Below are 17,248 nucleotides of genomic sequence, written 5' to 3' on the forward strand. Positions count from 1 at the left end.
ACGGCGGGCGGTCTTTGAGCCAGAGCTCCTTTTGTTGCCGGGCCTTGCAAGCAGAAAGGAAAGCACGCGTGCATGCCACGCGCAGCCATTCCTTGCGCTTCTGCGCGAGGCATTGCGCAGGAAAAAAGACACGCGCGCGCTGGGCAGCAAAGGGCGGCCTGCAACTGCGGGGCAATCCAACAGGGGGCAGCGTAGCGCCCACGGAAAACTGCAGCAAAGTCAGCCGAGCAGCAGCGCCGTCACTATTGCGAATTCTATTTTTCAGCAGGGGTCTCACCCCCATGGAGGGGGGAAGCTGCACCGCTCCTGGAAACACTGCAATACCAGGTGGATGCATGGAGTGGACGGGGCAAGCCCCTGTTCCATCTCCCTGTCCCAAAAATCAATTTAATATTTGGTCCCCAGATAGGGGACGTATCAGATATTAAACTGATAAGAACAGATACTACACTTGATCTTAGCCAAAAGGCCGAGAAGCGATGGCCGTAAAACTGCGTTTGCTGCGCGCGTCAGGCCCGGCGTGCGGCCTCTACCTCAAAGTAGCCGCCGGGTGGGCGAGCCTAGGGCGAAAGAGGCGACGGCGGGCGGTCTTTGAGCCAGAGCTCCTTTTGTTGCCGGGCCTTGCAAGCAGAAAGGAAAGCACGCGTGCATGCCACGCGCAGCCATTCCTTGCGCTTCTGCGCGAGGCATTGCGCAGGAAAAAAGACACGCGCGCGCTGGGCAGCAAAGGGCGGCCTGCAACTGCGGGGCAATCCAACAGGGGGCAGCGTAGCGCCCACGGAAAACTGCAGCAAAGTCAGCCGAGCAGCAGCGCCGTCACTATTGCGAATTCTATTTTTCAGCAGGGGTCTCGCCCCCATGGAGGGGGGAAGCTGCACCGCTCCTGGAAACACTGCAATACCAGGTGGATGCATGGAGTGAACGGGGCAAGCCCCTGTTCCATCTCCCTGTCCCAAAAATCAATTTAATATTTGGTCCCCAGATAGGGGACGTATCAGATATTAAACTGATAAGAACAGATACTACACTTGATCTTAGCCAAAAGGCCGAGAAGCGATGGCCGTAAAACTGCGTTTGCTGCGCGCGTCAGGCCCGGCGTGCGGCCTCTACCTCAAAGTAGCCGCCGGGTGGGCGAGCCTAGGGCGAAAGAGGCGACGGCGGGCGGTCTTTGAGCCAGAGCTCCTTTTGTTGCCGGGCCTTGCAAGCAGAAAGGAAAGCACGCGTGCATGCCACGCGCAGCCATTCCTTGCGCTTCTGCGCGAGGCATTGCGCAGGAAAAAAGACACGCGCGCGCTGGGCAGCAAAGGGCGGCCTGCAACTGCGGGGCAATCCAACAGGGGGCAGCGTAGCGCCCACGGAAAACTGCAGCAAAGTCAGCCGAGCAGCAGCGCCGTCACTATTGCGAATTCTATTTTTCAGCAGGGGTCTCGCCCCCATGGAGGGGGGAAGCTGCACCGCTCCTGGAAACACTGCAATACCAGGTGGATGCATGGAGTGGACGGGGCAAGCCCCTGTTCCATCTCCCTGTCCCAAAAATCAATTTAATATTTGGTCCCCAGATAGGGGACGTATCAGATATTAAACTGATAAGAACAGATACTACACTTGATCTTAGCCAAAAGGCCGAGAAGCGATGGCCGTAAAACTGCGTTTGCTGCGCGCGTCAGGCCCGGCGTGCGGCCTCTACCTCAAAGTAGCCGCCGGGTGGGCGAGCCTAGGGCGAAAGAGGCGACGGCGGGCGGTCTTTGAGCCAGAGCTCCTTTTGTTGCCGGGCCTTGCAAGCAGAAAGGAAAGCACGCGTGCATGCCACGCGCAGCCATTCCTTGCGCTTCTGCGCGAGGCCTTGCGCAGGAAAAAAGACACGCGCACGCTGGGCAGCAAAGGGCGGCCTGCAACTGCGGGGCAATCCAACAGGGGGCAGCGTAGCGCCCACGGAAAACTGCAGCAAAGTCAGCCGAGCAGCAGCGCCGTCACTATTGCGAATTCTATTTTTCAGCAGGGGTCTCGCCCCCATGGAGGGGAGAAGCTGCACCGCTCCTGGAAACACTGCAATACCTGGTGGATGCATGGAGTGGACGGGGCAAGCCCCTGTTCCATCTCCCTGTCCCAAAAATCAATTTAATATTTGGTCCCCAGATAGAGGACGTATCAGATATTAAACTGATAAGAACAGATACTACACTTGATCTTAGCCAAAAGGCCGAGAAGCGATGGCCGTAAAACTGCGTTTGCTGCGCGCGTCAGGCCCGGCGTGTGGCCTCTACCTCAAAGTAGCCGCCGGGTGGGCGAGCCTAGGGCGAAAGAGGCGACGGCGGGCGGTCTTTGAGCCAGAGCTCCTTTTGTTGCCGGGCCTTGCAAGCAGAAAGGAAAGCACGCGTGCATGCCACGCGCAGCCATTCCTTGCGCTTCTTCGCGAGGCATTGCGCAGAAAAAAAGACACGCGCGCGCTGGGCAGCAAAGGGCGGCCTGCAACTGAGGGGCAATCCAACAGGGGGCAGCGTAGCGCCCACGGAAAACTGCAGCAAAGTCAGCCGAGCAGCAGCGCCGTCACTATTGCGAATTCTATTTTTCAGCAGGGGTCTCGCCCCCATGGAGGGGGGAAGCTGCACCGCTCCTGGAAACACTGCAATACCAGGTGGATGCATGGAGTGGACGGGGCAAGCCCCTGTTCCATCTCCCTGTCCCAAAAATCAATTTAATATTTGGTCCCCAGATAGGGGACGTATCAGATATTAAACTGATAAGAACAGATACTACACTTGATCTTAGCCAAAAGGCCGAGAAGCGATGGCCGTAAAACTGCGTTTGCTGCGCGCGTCAGGCCCGGCGTGCGGCCTCTACCTCAAAGTAGCCGCCGGGTGGGCGAGCCTAGGGCGAAAGAGGCGACGGCGGGCGGTCTTTGAGCCAGAGCTCCTTTTGTTGCCGGGCCTTGCAAGCAGAAAGGAAAGCACGCGTGCATGCCACGCGCAGCCATTCCTTGCGCTTCTGCGCGAGGCCTTGCGCAGGAAAAAAGACACGCGCGCGCTGGGCAGCAAAGGGCGGCCTGCAACTGCGGGGCAATCCAACAGGGGGCAGCGTAGCGCCCACGGAAAACTGCAGCAAAGTCAGCCGAGCAGCAGCGCCGTCACTATTGCGAATTCTATTTTTCAGCAGGGGTCTCGCCCCCATGGAGGGGAGAAGCTGCACCGCTCCTGGAAACACTGCAATACCTGGTGGATGCATGGAGTGGACGGGGCAAGCCCCTGTTCCATCTCCCTGTCCCAAAAATCAATTTAATATTTGGTCCCCAGATAGAGGACGTATCAGATATTAAACTGATAAGAACAGATACTACACTTGATCTTAGCCAAAAGGCCGAGAAGCGATGGCCGTAAAACTGCGTTTGCTGCGCGCGTCAGGCCCGGCGTGTGGCCTCTACCTCAAAGTAGCCGCCGGGTGGGCGAGCCTAGGGCGAAAGAGGCGACGGCGGGCGGTCTTTGAGCCAGAGCTCCTTTTGTTGCCGGGCCTTGCAAGCAGAAAGGAAAGCACGCGTGCATGCCACGCGCAGCCATTCCTTGCGCTTCTTCGCGAGGCATTGCGCAGAAAAAAAGACACGCGCGCGCTGGGCAGCAAAGGGCGGCCTGCAACTGAGGGGCAATCCAACAGGGGGCAGCGTAGCGCCCACGGAAAACTGCAGCAAAGTCAGCCGAGCAGCAGCGCCGTCACTATTGCGAATTCTATTTTTCAGCAGGGGTCTCACCCCCATGGAGGGGGGAAGCTGCACCGCTCCTGGAAACACTGCAATACCAGGTGGATGCATGGAGTGGATGGGGCAAGCCCCTGTTCAATCTCCCTGTCCCAAAAATCAATTTAATATTTGGTCCCCAGATAGGGGACGTATCAGATATTAAACTGATAAGAACAGATACTACACTTGATCTTAGCCAAAAGGCCGAGAAGCGATGGCCGTAAAACTGCGTTTGCTGCGCGCGTCAGGCCCGGCGTGCGGCCTCTACCTCAAAGTAGCCGCCGGGTGGGCGAGCCTAGGGCGAAAGAGGCGACGGCGGGCGGTCTTTGAGCCAGAGCTCCTTTTGTTGCCGGGCCTTGCAAGCAGAAAGGAAAGCACGCGTGCATGCCACGCGCAGCCATTCCTTGCGCTTCTGCGCGAGGCCTTGCGCAGGAAAAAAGACACGCGCACGCTGGGCAGCAAAGGGCGGCCTGCAACTGCGGGGCAATCCAACAGGGGGCAGCGTAGCGCCCACGGAAAACTGCAGCAAAGTCAGCCGAGCAGCAGCGCCGTCACTATTGCGAATTCTATTTTTCAGCAGGGGTCTCGCCCCCATGGAGGGGAGAAGCTGCACCGCTCCTGGAAACACTGCAATACCTGGTGGATGCATGGAGTGGACGGGGCAAGCCCCTGTTCCATCTCCCTGTCCCAAAAATCAATTTAATATTTGGTCCCCAGATAGAGGACGTATCAGATATTAAACTGATAAGAACAGATACTACACTTGATCTTAGCCAAAAGGCCGAGAAGCGATGGCCGTAAAACTGCGTTTGCTGCGCGCGTCAGGCCCGGCGTGTGGCCTCTACCTCAAAGTAGCCGCCGGGTGGGCGAGCCTAGGGCGAAAGAGGCGACGGCGGGCGGTCTTTGAGCCAGAGCTCCTTTTGTTGCCGGGCCTTGCAAGCAGAAAGGAAAGCACGCGTGCATGCCACGCGCAGCCATTCCTTGCGCTTCTTCGCGAGGCATTGCGCAGAAAAAAAGACACGCGCGCGCTGGGCAGCAAAGGGCGGCCTGCAACTGAGGGGCAATCCAACAGGGGGCAGCGTAGCGCCCACGGAAAACTGCAGCAAAGTCAGCCGAGCAGCAGCGCCGTCACTATTGCGAATTCTATTTTTCAGCAGGGGTCTCGCCCCCATGGAGGGGGGAAGCTGCACCGCTCCTGGAAACACTGCAATACCAGGTGGATGCATGGAGTGGACGGGGCAAGCCCCTGTTCCATCTCCCTGTCCCAAAAATCAATTTAATATTTGGTCCCCAGATAGGGGACGTATCAGATATTAAACTGATAAGAACAGATACTACACTTGATCTTAGCCAAAAGGCCGAGAAGCGATGGCCGTAAAACTGCGTTTGCTGCGCGCGTCAGGCCCGGCGTGCGGCCTCTACCTCAAAGTAGCCGCCGGGTGGGCGAGCCTAGGGCGAAAGAGGCGACGGCGGGCGGTCTTTGAGCCAGAGCTCCTTTTGTTGCCGGGCCTTGCAAGCAGAAAGGAAAGCACGCGTGCATGCCACGCGCAGCCATTCCTTGCGCTTCTGCGCGAGGCCTTGCGCAGGAAAAAAGACACGCGCGCGCTGGGCAGCAAAGGGCGGCCTGCAACTGCGGGGCAATCCAACAGGGGGCAGCGTAGCGCCCACGGAAAACTGCAGCAAAGTCAGCCGAGCAGCAGCGCCGTCACTATTGCGAATTCTATTTTTCAGCAGGGGTCTCGCCCCCATGGAGGGGAGAAGCTGCACCGCTCCTGGAAACACTGCAATACCTGGTGGATGCATGGAGTGGACGGGGCAAGCCCCTGTTCCATCTCCCTGTCCCAAAAATCAATTTAATATTTGGTCCCCAGATAGAGGACGTATCAGATATTAAACTGATAAGAACAGATACTACACTTGATCTTAGCCAAAAGGCCGAGAAGCGATGGCCGTAAAACTGCGTTTGCTGCGCGCGTCAGGCCCGGCGTGTGGCCTCTACCTCAAAGTAGCCGCCGGGTGGGCGAGCCTAGGGCGAAAGAGGCGACGGCGGGCGGTCTTTGAGCCAGAGCTCCTTTTGTTGCCGGGCCTTGCAAGCAGAAAGGAAAGCACGCGTGCATGCCACGCGCAGCCATTCCTTGCGCTTCTTCGCGAGGCATTGCGCAGAAAAAAAGACACGCGCGCGCTGGGCAGCAAAGGGCGGCCTGCAACTGAGGGGCAATCCAACAGGGGGCAGCGTAGCGCCCACGGAAAACTGCAGCAAAGTCAGCCGAGCAGCAGCGCCGTCACTATTGCGAATTCTATTTTTCAGCAGGGGTCTCACCCCCATGGAGGGGGGAAGCTGCACCGCTCCTGGAAACACTGCAATACCAGGTGGATGCATGGAGTGGATGGGGCAAGCCCCTGTTCAATCTCCCTGTCCCAAAAATCAATTTAATATTTGGTCCCCAGATAGGGGACGTATCAGATATTAAACTGATAAGAACAGATACTACACTTGATCTTAGCCAAAAGGCCGAGAAGCGATGGCCGTAAAACTGCGTTTGCTGCGCGCGTCAGGCCCGGCGTGCGGCCTCTACCTCAAAGTAGCCGCCGGGTGGGCGAGCCTAGGGCGAAAGAGGCGACGGCGGGCGGTCTTTGAGCCAGAGCTCCTTTTGTTGCCGGGCCTTGCAAGCAGAAAGGAAAGCACGCGTGCATGCCACGCGCAGCCATTCCTTGCGCTTCTGCGCGAGGCATTGCGCAGGAAAAAAGACACGCGCGCGCTGGGCAGCAAAGGGCGGCCTGCAACTGCGGGGCAATCCAACAGGGGGCAGCGTAGCGCCCACGGAAAACTGCAGCAAAGTCAGCCGAGCAGCAGCGCCGTCACTATTGCGAATTCTATTTTTCAGCAGGGGTCTCACCCCCATGGAGGGGGGAAGCTGCACCGCTCCTGGAAACACTGCAATACCAGGTGGATGCATGGAGTGGACGGGGCAAGCCCCTGTTCCATCTCCCTGTCCCAAAAATCAATTTAATATTTGGTCCCCAGATAGGGGACGTATCAGATATTAAACTGATAAGAACAGATACTACACTTGATCTTAGCCAAAAGGCCGAGAAGCGATGGCCGTAAAACTGCGTTTGCTGCGCGCGTCAGGCCCGGCGTGTGGCCTCTACCTCAAAGTAGCCGCCGGGTGGGCGAGCCTAGGGCGAAAGAGGCGACGGCGGGCGGTCTTTGAGCCAGAGCTCCTTTTGTTGCTGGGCCTTGCAAGCAGAAAGGAAAGCACGCGTGCATGCCACGCGCAGCCATTCCTTGCGCTTCTGCGCGAGGCATTGCGCAGGAAAAAAGACACGCGCGCGCTGGGCAGCAAAGGGCGGCCTGCAACTGCGGGGCAATCCAACAGGGGGCAGCGTAGCGCCCACGGAAAACTGCAGCAAAGTCAGCCGAGCAGCAGCGCCGTCACTATTGCGAATTCTATTTTTCAGCAGGGGTCTCGCCCCCATGGAGGGGGGAAGCTGCACCGCTCCTGGAAACACTGCAATACCAGGTGGATGCATGGAGTGGACGGGGCAAGCCCCTGTTCCATCTCCCTGTCCCAAAAATCAATTTAATATTTGGTCCCCAGATAGGGGACGTATCAGATATTAAACTGATAAGAACAGATACTACACTTGATCTTAGCCAAAAGGCCGAGAAGCGATGGCCGTAAAACTGCGTTTGCTGCGCGCGTCAGGCCCGGCGTGCGGCCTCTACCTCAAAGTAGCCGCCGGGTGGGCGAGCCTAGGGCGAAAGAGGCGACGGCGGGCGGTCTTTGAGCCAGAGCTCCTTTTGTTGCCGGGCCTTGCAAGCAGAAAGGAAAGCACGCGTGCATGCCACGCGCAGCCATTCCTTGCGCTTCTGCGCGAGGCCTTGCGCAGGAAAAAAGACACGCGCGCGCTGGGCAGCAAAGGGCGGCCTGCAACTGCGGGGCAATCCAACAGGGGGCAGCGTAGCGCCCACGGAAAACTGCAGCAAAGTCAGCCGAGCAGCAGCGCCGTCACTATTGCGAATTCTATTTTTCAGCAGGGGTCTCGCCCCCATGGAGGGGAGAAGCTGCACCGCTCCTGGAAACACTGCAATACCTGGTGGATGCATGGAGTGGACGGGGCAAGCCCCTGTTCCATCTCCCTGTCCCAAAAATCAATTTAATATTTGGTCCCCAGATAGAGGACGTATCAGATATTAAACTGATAAGAACAGATACTACACTTGATCTTAGCCAAAAGGCCGAGAAGCGATGGCCGTAAAACTGCGTTTGCTGCGCGCGTCAGGCCCGGCGTGTGGCCTCTACCTCAAAGTAGCCGCCGGGTGGGCGAGCCTAGGGCGAAAGAGGCGACGGCGGGCGGTCTTTGAGCCAGAGCTCCTTTTGTTGCCGGGCCTTGCAAGCAGAAAGGAAAGCACGCGTGCATGCCACGCGCAGCCATTCCTTGCGCTTCTTCGCGAGGCATTGCGCAGAAAAAAAGACACGCGCGCGCTGGGCAGCAAAGGGCGGCCTGCAACTGAGGGGCAATCCAACAGGGGGCAGCGTAGCGCCCACGGAAAACTGCAGCAAAGTCAGCCGAGCAGCAGCGCCGTCACTATTGCGAATTCTATTTTTCAGCAGGGGTCTCACCCCCATGGAGGGGGGAAGCTGCACCGCTCCTGGAAACACTGCAATACCAGGTGGATGCATGGAGTGGATGGGGCAAGCCCCTGTTCAATCTCCCTGTCCCAAAAATCAATTTAATATTTGGTCCCCAGATAGGGGACGTATCAGATATTAAACTGATAAGAACAGATACTACACTTGATCTTAGCCAAAAGGCCGAGAAGCGATGGCCGTAAAACTGCGTTTGCTGCGCGCGTCAGGCCCGGCGTGCGGCCTCTACCTCAAAGTAGCCGCCGGGTGGGCGAGCCTAGGGCGAAAGAGGCGACGGCGGGCGGTCTTTGAGCCAGAGCTCCTTTTGTTGCCGGGCCTTGCAAGCAGAAAGGAAAGCACGCGTGCATGCCACGCGCAGCCATTCCTTGCGCTTCTGCGCGAGGCATTGCGCAGGAAAAAAGACACGCGCGCGCTGGGCAGCAAAGGGCGGCCTGCAACTGCGGGGCAATCCAACAGGGGGCAGCGTAGCGCCCACGGAAAACTGCAGCAAAGTCAGCCGAGCAGCAGCGCCGTCACTATTGCGAATTCTATTTTTCAGCAGGGGTCTCACCCCCATGGAGGGGGGAAGCTGCACCGCTCCTGGAAACACTGCAATACCAGGTGGATGCATGGAGTGGACGGGGCAAGCCCCTGTTCCATCTCCCTGTCCCAAAAATCAATTTAATATTTGGTCCCCAGATAGGGGACGTATCAGATATTAAACTGATAAGAACAGATACTACACTTGATCTTAGCCAAAAGGCCGAGAAGCGATGGCCGTAAAACTGCGTTTGCTGCGCGCGTCAGGCCCGGCGTGTGGCCTCTACCTCAAAGTAGCCGCCGGGTGGGCGAGCCTAGGGCGAAAGAGGCGACGGCGGGCGGTCTTTGAGCCAGAGCTCCTTTTGTTGCTGGGCCTTGCAAGCAGAAAGGAAAGCACGCGTGCATGCCACGCGCAGCCATTCCTTGCGCTTCTGCGCGAGGCATTGCGCAGGAAAAAAGACACGCGCGCGCTGGGCAGCAAAGGGCGGCCTGCAACTGCGGGGCAATCCAACAGGGGGCAGCGTAGCGCCCACGGAAAACTGCAGCAAAGTCAGCCGAGCAGCAGCGCCGTCACTATTGCGAATTCTATTTTTCAGCAGGGGTCTCGCCCCCATGGAGGGGGGAAGCTGCACCGCTCCTGGAAACACTGCAATACCAGGTGGATGCATGGAGTGAACGGGGCAAGCCCCTGTTCCATCTCCCTGTCCCAAAAATCAATTTAATATTTGGTCCCCAGATAGGGGACGTATCAGATATTAAACTGATAAGAACAGATACTACACTTGATCTTAGCCAAAAGGCCGAGAAGCGATGGCCGTAAAACTGCGTTTGCTGCGCGCGTCAGGCCCGGCGTGCGGCCTCTACCTCAAAGTAGCCGCCGGGTGGGCGAGCCTAGGGCGAAAGAGGCGACGGCGGGCGGTCTTTGAGCCAGAGCTCCTTTTGTTGCCGGGCCTTGCAAGCAGAAAGGAAAGCACGCGTGCATGCCACGCGCAGCCATTCCTTGCGCTTCTGCGCGAGGCCTTGCGCAGGAAAAAAGACACGCGCGCGCTGGGCAGCAAAGGGCGGCCTGCAACTGCGGGGCAATCCAACAGGGGGCAGCGTAGCGCCCACGGAAAACTGCAGCAAAGTCAGCCGAGCAGCAGCGCCGTCACTATTGCGAATTCTATTTTTCAGCAGGGGTCTCGCCCCCATGGAGGGGAGAAGCTGCACCGCTCCTGGAAACACTGCAATACCTGGTGGATGCATGGAGTGGACGGGGCAAGCCCCTGTTCCATCTCCCTGTCCCAAAAATCAATTTAATATTTGGTCCCCAGATAGAGGACGTATCAGATATTAAACTGATAAGAACAGATACTACACTTGATCTTAGCCAAAAGGCCGAGAAGCGATGGCCGTAAAACTGCGTTTGCTGCGCGCGTCAGGCCCGGCGTGTGGCCTCTACCTCAAAGTAGCCGCCGGGTGGGCGAGCCTAGGGCGAAAGAGGCGACGGCGGGCGGTCTTTGAGCCAGAGCTCCTTTTGTTGCCGGGCCTTGCAAGCAGAAAGGAAAGCACGCGTGCATGCCACGCGCAGCCATTCCTTGCGCTTCTTCGCGAGGCATTGCGCAGAAAAAAAGACACGCGCGCGCTGGGCAGCAAAGGGCGGCCTGCAACTGAGGGGCAATCCAACAGGGGGCAGCGTAGCGCCCACGGAAAACTGCAGCAAAGTCAGCCGAGCAGCAGCGCCGTCACTATTGCGAATTCTATTTTTCAGCAGGGGTCTCACCCCCATGGAGGGGGGAAGCTGCACCGCTCCTGGAAACACTGCAATACCAGGTGGATGCATGGAGTGGATGGGGCAAGCCCCTGTTCAATCTCCCTGTCCCAAAAATCAATTTAATATTTGGTCCCCAGATAGGGGACGTATCAGATATTAAACTGATAAGAACAGATTTTTTTTTTTTTTTTCCAAAATATAATTTATTCATAAAAATCTGTAAAAATTACATTGCCAAACAGTTTCCAAACAGCACGAAAAAATACAAACATTGCAAAAGAGATCAGTTTCTTTCAATAATGTCATGAGTTTCTTCCCAACCATTCCGTTTCACAATTGTCATGTCAATTACAGTTTTACATTTACAGCAATTGAGAATATTAACGATACAGTTCGAGGGGTTTCCCATGAATCCAGCCCCTCAGTCCAGCTTGGTGGGGGAACCTTACACTGTGGTCTTTCCCCATTGAGCCTTTGCTGCGGCTGCCCCAAGCTTTAGTGCGTCCCTCAGCACGTAGTCCTGGACCTTGGAATGTGCCAGTCTGCAACATTCGGTGGTGGACAACTCTTTGCGCTGGAAGACCAGCAAGTTTCGGGCAGACCAAAGGGCGTCTTTCACCGAATTGATACTACACTTGATCTTAGCCAAAAGGCCGAGAAGCGATGGCCGTAAAACTGCGTTTGCTGCGCGCGTCAGGCCCGGCGTGCGGCCTCTACCTCAAAGTAGCCGCCGGGTGGGCGAGCCTAGGGCGAAAGAGGCGACGGCGGGCGGTCTTTGAGCCAGAGCTCCTTTTGTTGCCGGGCCTTGCAAGCAGAAAGGAAAGCACGCGTGCATGCCACGCGCAGCCATTCCTTGCGCTTCTGCGCGAGGCATTGCGCAGGAAAAAAGACACGCGCGCGCTGGGCAGCAAAGGGCGGCCTGCAACTGCGGGGCAATCCAACAGGGGGCAGCGTAGCGCCCACGGAAAACTGCAGCAAAGTCAGCCGAGCAGCAGCGCCGTCACTATTGCGAATTCTATTTTTCAGCAGGGGTCTCACCCCCATGGAGGGGGGAAGCTGCACCGCTCCTGGAAACACTGCAATACCAGGTGGATGCATGGAGTGGACGGGGCAAGCCCCTGTTCCATCTCCCTGTCCCAAAAATCAATTTAATATTTGGTCCCCAGATAGGGGACGTATCAGATATTAAACTGATAAGAACAGATACTACACTTGATCTTAGCCAAAAGGCCGAGAAGCGATGGCCGTAAAACTGCGTTTGCTGCGCGCGTCAGGCCCGGCGTGTGGCCTCTACCTCAAAGTAGCCGCCGGGTGGGCGAGCCTAGGGCGAAAGAGGCGACGGCGGGCGGTCTTTGAGCCAGAGCTCCTTTTGTTGCTGGGCCTTGCAAGCAGAAAGGAAAGCACGCGTGCATGCCACGCGCAGCCATTCCTTGCGCTTCTGCGCGAGGCATTGCGCAGGAAAAAAGACACGCGCGCGCTGGGCAGCAAAGGGCGGCCTGCAACTGCGGGGCAATCCAACAGGGGGCAGCGTAGCGCCCACGGAAAACTGCAGCAAAGTCAGCCGAGCAGCAGCGCCGTCACTATTGCGAATTCTATTTTTCAGCAGGGGTCTCGCCCCCATGGAGGGGGGAAGCTGCACCGCTCCTGGAAACACTGCAATACCAGGTGGATGCATGGAGTGGACGGGGCAAGCCCCTGTTCCATCTCCCTGTCCCAAAAATCAATTTAATATTTGGTCCCCAGATAGGGGACGTATCAGATATTAAACTGATAAGAACAGATACTACACTTGATCTTAGCCAAAAGGCCGAGAAGCGATGGCCGTAAAACTGCGTTTGCTGCGCGCGTCAGGCCCGGCGTGCGGCCTCTACCTCAAAGTAGCCGCCGGGTGGGCGAGCCTAGGGCGAAAGAGGCGACGGCGGGCGGTCTTTGAGCCAGAGCTCCTTTTGTTGCCGGGCCTTGCAAGCAGAAAGGAAAGCACGCGTGCATGCCACGCGCAGCCATTCCTTGCGCTTCTGCGCGAGGCCTTGCGCAGGAAAAAAGACACGCGCGCGCTGGGCAGCAAAGGGCGGCCTGCAACTGCGGGGCAATCCAACAGGGGGCAGCGTAGCGCCCACGGAAAACTGCAGCAAAGTCAGCCGAGCAGCAGCGCCGTCACTATTGCGAATTCTATTTTTCAGCAGGGGTCTCGCCCCCATGGAGGGGAGAAGCTGCACCGCTCCTGGAAACACTGCAATACCTGGTGGATGCATGGAGTGGACGGGGCAAGCCCCTGTTCCATCTCCCTGTCCCAAAAATCAATTTAATATTTGGTCCCCAGATAGAGGACGTATCAGATATTAAACTGATAAGAACAGATACTTTTTTTTTTTTTTTTCCCAAAATATACTTTATTCATAAAAATCTGTAAAAATTACATTGCCAACCAGTTTCCAAACAGCACGAAAAAATACAAACATTGCAAAAGAGATCAGTTTCTTTCAATAATGTCATGAGTTTCTTCCCAACCCTTCCGTTTCACAATTGTCATGTCAATTACAGTTTTACATTTACAGCAATTGAGAATATTAACGATACAGTTCGAGGGGCTTCCCATGGTTCCAGCCCCTCAGTCCAGCTTGGTGGGGGAACCTTACACTGTGGTCTTTCCCCATTGAGCCTTTGCTGCGGCTGCCCCAAGCTTTAGTGCGTCCCTCAGCACGTAGTCCTGGACCTTGGAATGTGCCAGTCTGCAACATTCGGTGGTGGACAACTCTTTGCGCTGGAAGACCAGCAAGTTTCGGGCAGACCAAAGGGCGTCTTTCACCGAATTGATAGCCCTCCAGCAGCAGTTGATGTTTGTCTCGGTGTGCGTCCCTGGGAACAGCCCGTAGAGCACAGACTCCTGTGTTACAGAGCTGCTTGGGATGAACCTTGACAAAAACCACTGCATCTCTTTCCACACCTGCTTTGCAAAGGCACATTCCAGGAGGAGGTGGGCGACCGTCTCTTCCCCACCACAGCCAACGCGGGGGCACTGTGCGGAGGGGGCGAGACTTCGGGTGTGCATGAAGGATCTGACGGGGAGGCCCCTTCTCACCACCAGCCAAGCTACGTCTTGGTGCTTATTTGAAAGTTCTGGTGATGAGGCATTCCGCCAAATGACTTTGACGGTCTGCTCGGGGAACCATCCAACAGGATCCACCGTTTCCTTTTCCCGTAGGGCCTTGAGGACATTCCGTGCAGACCACTGCCTGATGGACCGGTGGTCAAATGTGTTTTTCCGCAGAAACTGCTCCACGAAGGATAGGTGGTACGGCGCCGCCCAACTGCACGGAGCGTTCCGCGGCAATGTGACCAGGCCCATCCTTCGCAACACCGGGGACAGATAGAACCTCAGCACGTAGTGACACTTGGAGTTTGCGTACTGGGGATCGACACATAGCTTGATGCAGCCGCACACGAAGGTGGTCATCAGGATGAGGGCCACGTTGGGTACATTTTTCCCGCCCATGTCCAGAGATTTGAACATCGTGTCCCTCCGGACCCGGTCCATTTTAGATCCCCAGACGAAGCGGAAAATGGCTCGGGTGACTGCCACGGCGCAGGAGTGGGGTATGGGCCAGACCTGCGCCACGTAGAGCAACAACGTGAGCGCCTCGCACCTGATGACCAGGTTCTTACCCACAATGGAGAGAGATCGCTGCCCCCACATGCCCAACTTTTGTCGTACCTTGGCTACTCGCTCCTCCCATGTTTTGGTGCACGCCCCGGCCCTTCCGAACCATATCCCCAGCACCTTCAGGTAATCTGACCTGATGGTGAAGGGGACAAAGGATCGGTCAGCCCAGTTCCCAAAGAACATGGCCTCGCTCTTGCCGTGGTTAACTTTGGCTCCCGAGGCCAGTTCGAACTGGTCGCAGATGCTCATCAGTCTGCGCACGGACAGCGGATCCGAGCAGAAGACGGCGACGTCATCCATGTACAGGGAGGTTTTGACCTGAGTGCCTCCGCTGCCTGGGATTGTCACCCCTCTTATGCTCGCATCCTTCCTAATAGACTCAGCAAAGGGTTCAATACAGCAAACAAACAAGACCGGGGACAGAGGACAGCCCTGTCTGACTCCAGATTTGATCGGGAAACTTTCAGATTCCCACCCGTTGATTGACACTGCGCTACTGATGTTTGTGTAGAGCAGTTGGATCCAATTGCAGATTCCCTCCCCAAACCCCATTTTGGAAAGCACGTCCATCATGTAGGTGTGCGATATCCTGTCAAAAGCCTTCTCCTGGTCCAGGCTGATGAGGCAGGTGTCCACCCTCCTGTCCCGTACGTAGGCGATCGTATCCCTGAGTAGCGCGAGACTATCAGAGATCTTCCTGCCGGGTACAGTACAGGTCTGATCGGGGTGAATCACCAACTCCAGAGCAGACTTGACTCGACTGGCTATGACTTTGGACAGAATCTTGTAATCAACATTAAGCAGTGAGATGGGCCGCCAATTTCTGATTTCTGCCCTCTCCCCCTTCTGCTTGTAAATGAGGGTGATGATGCCTTTTCTCATGGTCTCTGACATGCTGCCGGCCAGGAGCATACTCTCGTATACTTCCAGCAGGTCCGGGCCGACCCAGTCCCACAGGGCCGAGTACAACTCGACCGGTAAGCCGTCGCTCCCGGGAGTTTTACTCGCCTCGAAAGACTCGACGGCCTTTGTCAGCTCGTCCAGAGTTAGCGGCTTGTCCAGTCCCTCCCTCCTGCTGTCATCTAAGACCTCTGTGATAGATGACAGGAAGGACTGGGAGGCTCTGCTGTCTGTGGGCTTCGCGTCATACAGCCCAGCATAAAAGGATTTGCTGATCCTTAGTATGTCGGACTGCGAAGACGTTACCGAGCCATCTTCTTCCTTCAGGCTGCTGATAACAGAGCTCTCTCTGTGTACCTTTTGGAAGAAGTAACGCGAGCACGTCTCATCCTGCTCGATGGAGCGGACTCTGGACCGGAAGATGATCTTGGAGGCCTCCTTGGCAAAGAGCGAGGCCTGCTGGCTCTTCACCTCTTGGAGGTCCTCCTTGACCTCGACCCCCATTGACTGCAACCGGAGTAGATTTTGCATAATTTTCTGGAGTCGGGACAGTTCCCTCTGTCTCTCTCTCGCCTTCTGAACACCTTTGTGGATGAAGAACCTCTTGATGTTCTCCTTAATCGCTTCCCACCAGTGAACTGGAGACTCAAAGAGGGGTTTCACGGTCCTCCAACCATTGTAATCCCTTTTGAGTTCCTCAACGTTCTCTGGGGTGATAAGAACAGATACTACACTTGATCTTAGCCAAAAGGCCGAGAAGCGATGGCCGTAAAACTGCGTTTGCTGCGCGCGTCAGGCCCGGCGTGTGGCCTCTACCTCAAAGTAGCCGCCGGGTGGGCGAGCCTAGGGCGAAAGAGGCGACGGCGGGCGGTCTTTGAGCCAGAGCTCCTTTTGTTGCCGGGCCTTGCAAGCAGAAAGGAAAGCACGCGTGCATGCCACGCGCAGCCATTCCTTGCGCTTCTTCGCGAGGCATTGCGCAGAAAAAAAGACACGCGCGCGCTGGGCAGCAAAGGGCGGCCTGCAACTGAGGGGCAATCCAACAGGGGGCAGCGTAGCGCCCACGGAAAACTGCAGCAAAGTCAGCCGAGCAGCAGCGCCGTCACTATTGCGAATTCTATTTTTCAGCAGGGGTCTCGCCCCCATGGAGGGGGGAAGCTGCACCGCTCCTGGAAACACTGCAATACCAGGTGGATGCATGGAGTGGACGGGGCAAGCCCCTGTTCAATCTCCCTGTCCCAAAAATCAATTTAATATTTGGTCCCCAGATAGGGGACGTATCAGATATTAAACTGATAAGAACAGATACTACACTTGATCTTAGCCAAAAGGCCGAGAAGCGATGGCCGTAAAACTGCGTTTGCTGCGCGCGTCAGGCCCGGCGTGCGGCCTCTACCTCAAAGTAGCCGCCGGGTGGGCGAGCCTAGGGCGAAAGAGGCGACGGCGGGCGGTCTTTGAGCCAGAGCTCCTTTTGTTGCCGGGCCTTGCAAGCAGAAAGGAAAGCACGCGTGCATGCCACGCGCAGCCATTCCTTGCGCTTCTGCGCGAGGCATTGCGCAGGAAAAAAGACACGCGCGCGCTGGGCAGCAAAGGGCGGCCTGCAACTGCGGGGCAATCCAACAGGGGGCAGCGTAGCGCCCACGGAAAACTGCAGCAAAGTCAGCCGAGCAGCAGCGCCGTCACTATTGCGAATTCTATTTTTCAGCAGGGGTCTCACCCCCATGGAGGGGGGAAGCTGCACCGCTCCTGGAAACACTGCAATACCAGGTGGATGCATGGAGTGGACGGGGCAAGCCCCTGTTCCATCTCCCTGTCCCAAAAATCAATTTAATATTTGGTCCCCAGATAGGGGACGTATCAGATATTAAACTGATAAGAACAGATACTACACTTGATCTTAGCCAAAAGGCCGAGAAGCGATGGCCGTAAAACTGCGTTTGCTGCGCGCGTCAGGCCCGGCGTGCGGCCTCTACCTCAAAGTAGCCGCCGGGTGGGCGAGCCTAGGGCGAAAGAGGCGACGGCGGGCGGTCTTTGAG

The 17,248-nt window shown here is 56.7% G+C and overlaps 24 non-coding genes and 2 pseudogenes across 24 annotated transcripts; all 26 read right to left on the minus strand.

The window, feature by feature from the left end:
- Positions 1 to 290: 290 nt before the first annotated feature.
- On the minus strand, positions 291 to 481 carry LOC137361078 (U2 spliceosomal RNA). The gene has a single exon (XR_010972061.1). It is a non-coding gene; the product is annotated as a U2 spliceosomal RNA (small nuclear RNA).
- A 386-nt stretch (positions 482 to 867) lies between these two features.
- Positions 868 to 1,058, minus strand: LOC137360954 (U2 spliceosomal RNA). Its single transcript, XR_010971987.1, has one exon. It is a non-coding gene; the product is annotated as a U2 spliceosomal RNA (small nuclear RNA).
- A 386-nt stretch (positions 1,059 to 1,444) lies between these two features.
- LOC137361079 (U2 spliceosomal RNA) lies at positions 1,445 to 1,635 on the minus strand. The gene has a single exon (XR_010972062.1). It is a non-coding gene; the product is annotated as a U2 spliceosomal RNA (small nuclear RNA).
- A 386-nt stretch (positions 1,636 to 2,021) lies between these two features.
- On the minus strand, positions 2,022 to 2,212 carry LOC137360981 (U2 spliceosomal RNA). Its single transcript, XR_010972013.1, has one exon. It is a non-coding gene; the product is annotated as a U2 spliceosomal RNA (small nuclear RNA).
- A 386-nt stretch (positions 2,213 to 2,598) lies between these two features.
- Positions 2,599 to 2,789, minus strand: LOC137361080 (U2 spliceosomal RNA). The gene has a single exon (XR_010972063.1). It is a non-coding gene; the product is annotated as a U2 spliceosomal RNA (small nuclear RNA).
- A 386-nt stretch (positions 2,790 to 3,175) lies between these two features.
- Positions 3,176 to 3,366, minus strand: LOC137360982 (U2 spliceosomal RNA). Its single transcript, XR_010972014.1, has one exon. It is a non-coding gene; the product is annotated as a U2 spliceosomal RNA (small nuclear RNA).
- Positions 3,367 to 3,752: 386 nt separating this feature from the next.
- On the minus strand, positions 3,753 to 3,943 carry LOC137360965 (U2 spliceosomal RNA). Its single transcript, XR_010971998.1, has one exon. It is a non-coding gene; the product is annotated as a U2 spliceosomal RNA (small nuclear RNA).
- Positions 3,944 to 4,329: 386 nt separating this feature from the next.
- Positions 4,330 to 4,520, minus strand: LOC137360983 (U2 spliceosomal RNA). Its single transcript, XR_010972015.1, has one exon. It is a non-coding gene; the product is annotated as a U2 spliceosomal RNA (small nuclear RNA).
- A 386-nt stretch (positions 4,521 to 4,906) lies between these two features.
- Positions 4,907 to 5,097, minus strand: LOC137361081 (U2 spliceosomal RNA). Its single transcript, XR_010972064.1, has one exon. It is a non-coding gene; the product is annotated as a U2 spliceosomal RNA (small nuclear RNA).
- A 386-nt stretch (positions 5,098 to 5,483) lies between these two features.
- Positions 5,484 to 5,674, minus strand: LOC137360984 (U2 spliceosomal RNA). Its single transcript, XR_010972016.1, has one exon. It is a non-coding gene; the product is annotated as a U2 spliceosomal RNA (small nuclear RNA).
- Positions 5,675 to 6,060: 386 nt separating this feature from the next.
- LOC137360966 (U2 spliceosomal RNA) lies at positions 6,061 to 6,251 on the minus strand. Its single transcript, XR_010971999.1, has one exon. It is a non-coding gene; the product is annotated as a U2 spliceosomal RNA (small nuclear RNA).
- A 386-nt stretch (positions 6,252 to 6,637) lies between these two features.
- On the minus strand, positions 6,638 to 6,828 carry LOC137361082 (U2 spliceosomal RNA). Its single transcript, XR_010972065.1, has one exon. It is a non-coding gene; the product is annotated as a U2 spliceosomal RNA (small nuclear RNA).
- A 386-nt stretch (positions 6,829 to 7,214) lies between these two features.
- On the minus strand, positions 7,215 to 7,405 carry LOC137361083 (U2 spliceosomal RNA). Its single transcript, XR_010972066.1, has one exon. It is a non-coding gene; the product is annotated as a U2 spliceosomal RNA (small nuclear RNA).
- Positions 7,406 to 7,791: 386 nt separating this feature from the next.
- LOC137360985 (U2 spliceosomal RNA) lies at positions 7,792 to 7,982 on the minus strand. Its single transcript, XR_010972017.1, has one exon. It is a non-coding gene; the product is annotated as a U2 spliceosomal RNA (small nuclear RNA).
- Positions 7,983 to 8,368: 386 nt separating this feature from the next.
- On the minus strand, positions 8,369 to 8,559 carry LOC137360967 (U2 spliceosomal RNA). The gene has a single exon (XR_010972000.1). It is a non-coding gene; the product is annotated as a U2 spliceosomal RNA (small nuclear RNA).
- A 386-nt stretch (positions 8,560 to 8,945) lies between these two features.
- Positions 8,946 to 9,136, minus strand: LOC137361084 (U2 spliceosomal RNA). Its single transcript, XR_010972067.1, has one exon. It is a non-coding gene; the product is annotated as a U2 spliceosomal RNA (small nuclear RNA).
- A 386-nt stretch (positions 9,137 to 9,522) lies between these two features.
- Positions 9,523 to 9,713, minus strand: LOC137360955 (U2 spliceosomal RNA). The gene has a single exon (XR_010971988.1). It is a non-coding gene; the product is annotated as a U2 spliceosomal RNA (small nuclear RNA).
- A 386-nt stretch (positions 9,714 to 10,099) lies between these two features.
- Positions 10,100 to 10,290, minus strand: LOC137360986 (U2 spliceosomal RNA). The gene has a single exon (XR_010972018.1). It is a non-coding gene; the product is annotated as a U2 spliceosomal RNA (small nuclear RNA).
- A 386-nt stretch (positions 10,291 to 10,676) lies between these two features.
- On the minus strand, positions 10,677 to 10,861 carry LOC137361038 (U2 spliceosomal RNA). Its single transcript, XR_010972054.1, has one exon. It is a non-coding gene; the product is annotated as a U2 spliceosomal RNA (small nuclear RNA).
- A 396-nt stretch (positions 10,862 to 11,257) lies between these two features.
- On the minus strand, positions 11,258 to 11,319 carry LOC137361077 (U2 spliceosomal RNA; annotated as a pseudogene).
- Positions 11,320 to 11,705: 386 nt separating this feature from the next.
- LOC137361085 (U2 spliceosomal RNA) lies at positions 11,706 to 11,896 on the minus strand. The gene has a single exon (XR_010972068.1). It is a non-coding gene; the product is annotated as a U2 spliceosomal RNA (small nuclear RNA).
- Positions 11,897 to 12,282: 386 nt separating this feature from the next.
- Positions 12,283 to 12,473, minus strand: LOC137361087 (U2 spliceosomal RNA). Its single transcript, XR_010972070.1, has one exon. It is a non-coding gene; the product is annotated as a U2 spliceosomal RNA (small nuclear RNA).
- A 386-nt stretch (positions 12,474 to 12,859) lies between these two features.
- LOC137361020 (U2 spliceosomal RNA) lies at positions 12,860 to 13,041 on the minus strand. The gene has a single exon (XR_010972047.1). It is a non-coding gene; the product is annotated as a U2 spliceosomal RNA (small nuclear RNA).
- Positions 13,042 to 15,866: 2,825 nt separating this feature from the next.
- On the minus strand, positions 15,867 to 15,979 carry LOC137361065 (U2 spliceosomal RNA; annotated as a pseudogene).
- A 386-nt stretch (positions 15,980 to 16,365) lies between these two features.
- Positions 16,366 to 16,556, minus strand: LOC137360969 (U2 spliceosomal RNA). The gene has a single exon (XR_010972002.1). It is a non-coding gene; the product is annotated as a U2 spliceosomal RNA (small nuclear RNA).
- A 386-nt stretch (positions 16,557 to 16,942) lies between these two features.
- On the minus strand, positions 16,943 to 17,133 carry LOC137361088 (U2 spliceosomal RNA). Its single transcript, XR_010972071.1, has one exon. It is a non-coding gene; the product is annotated as a U2 spliceosomal RNA (small nuclear RNA).
- Positions 17,134 to 17,248: the final 115 nt, after the last annotated feature.

Source organism: Heterodontus francisci, unplaced genomic scaffold (genome assembly GCF_036365525.1).
Source record: "Heterodontus francisci isolate sHetFra1 unplaced genomic scaffold, sHetFra1.hap1 HAP1_SCAFFOLD_1014, whole genome shotgun sequence".
In the NCBI taxonomy this organism is placed as follows: Eukaryota; Metazoa; Chordata; class Chondrichthyes; order Heterodontiformes; family Heterodontidae; genus Heterodontus; species Heterodontus francisci.